The 1,629-nt window shown below is 33.4% G+C and overlaps 1 pseudogene; it reads left to right on the plus strand.

The window, feature by feature from the left end:
* Window positions 1–468: 468 nt before the first annotated feature.
* Window positions 469–1,325, plus strand: LOC112035011 (protein BPS1, chloroplastic-like; annotated as a pseudogene).
* The last annotated feature ends 304 nt before the right edge of the window (window positions 1,326–1,629 follow it).

Raw genomic sequence — 1,629 nt, forward strand, 5'->3', positions numbered from 1 at the left:
CATGACACCTATCTTCCCATAAATATATGTTCCTGTAAATTTTTCAGCTTTTCGTTTCATGTGAGTTCTCTTGACTTCAGTCTTGTATAATATGCTTGTCTTTTCTTTTTCTTTTTTAATTAAAATACTTATATTAATGTCTTTTTGTTTATCTGCGAATGGATGTCATATTACCCAATACTCAAGGTATTTTTCCCCTTTCCAATCGATTTTTAAAATTCCATAAATGTTACTCGTTTTTTTTTTTCCCCAGTAATAATATCCATTGATTTTGTTTTTTGCAGTGCCCACACTTTTCCAAGTTTCAGTTAACATTGAAGANGTTACTAATTGAAGTGTATGGGCCTGAATTTTATTAAGATAAGCAAAGCTTGCAGTCAGTTAGTTACTTAGCCAATGTGCATAAATTAGTTAATCAGATGTTCAAATAGGTGCAAGAAATTGGTGCTTTGTCTTATGGTTTTCCAAATGGGTTTTCTAATGTCATCCCTACTCGTTTTAACTTTCTTGGACATCAGTGTGAATTTGCTCAATATATGCAATGCTTTTAGCTCTGAAATCTCAAGGGTGAACCAGGGCCATCTCTTGCTTTAGTGTGTGCTGCACAATTTGGATTCCAACTTCTCAAAGTAATTTATCAAGGCTCGATCTTCACTTGATGCATGGAGACAGTATATTTGTTCAAAGAACCCTAGAGTTGAAAACTGGTCCACCTATTTTGAACAAGCTTGTGGAATCACTGGATCTTTCCAAGGTTAAGAACTCAGCCAAAGGGAAGGTTTTAATGCGTGCTATATATGGGTTTAAGGTGGAGACGATATTTATCTGCAGTGTCTTTGCTTCAGCCTTCTCTGGTTCTACAAGAAAGTTGTTTGATTTGAATGTTGATGACAAATATATGTGGGCTTAAGCTTTGACCGATTTGCAAACTAGCATTAATAGAGAAATTAGAAATTTATATTCAACTGGAAGATTTATAGTTTCGAAAAAGCTCGAAGCAGTTGATACAAGTGTAAAGAAATTGTATCTTATGATCCAAGATGGTGTGGACCCTATTGAAGTGGAAGCATTCCAAAATTCCGTTTCAAATTTGGCAAGGAGAGCAGAAGGACTTTCACAGGGACTAGATCTTCTTACAAACCAATATGATGGCTTTTTTCATGTAGTTTTAACTGGGCGTGATGCTTTGCTCTGTAATGTTAGAGAGATTGGTATTGTCTTTGACCCAAAGCTAGGTTGTAAAGTAGTAGAAAGAGTACAATCTTAATTATTGGGGGTAGCTAAAATTTGTTTAGGGTTTGATGTGGATTCTTTTGTATTAGATATTATTCTGGCTAAATGGCACTTAAATAAATCACATTTGCGAATTATGTCATTCATTTGGATTATTTTACAATCTATTTGAAGAAAAACTATTTGTTTTTGCCTTTATTTTGCAAATTTATTTTACAAGTCATTGGAAATCTGTTTGAGTGTTCAATAAATCTTTTAACACTAAAGTATCATAAATTTTCTTAAGAGTAGTCTAGTATGAAAGTGATAATTGGCCTTAATTCTACTTGTGAAAATAAACACTCTATGCCAACAACAAAACACTCTTTTGAGCAATCTAGTATGAAAGTGATAATT

This window comes from Quercus suber, unplaced genomic scaffold (assembly GCF_002906115.3).
Source record: "Quercus suber isolate HL8 unplaced genomic scaffold, Cork oak 2.0 scaffold_341, whole genome shotgun sequence".
Taxonomy (NCBI): domain Eukaryota; kingdom Viridiplantae; phylum Streptophyta; class Magnoliopsida; order Fagales; family Fagaceae; genus Quercus; species Quercus suber.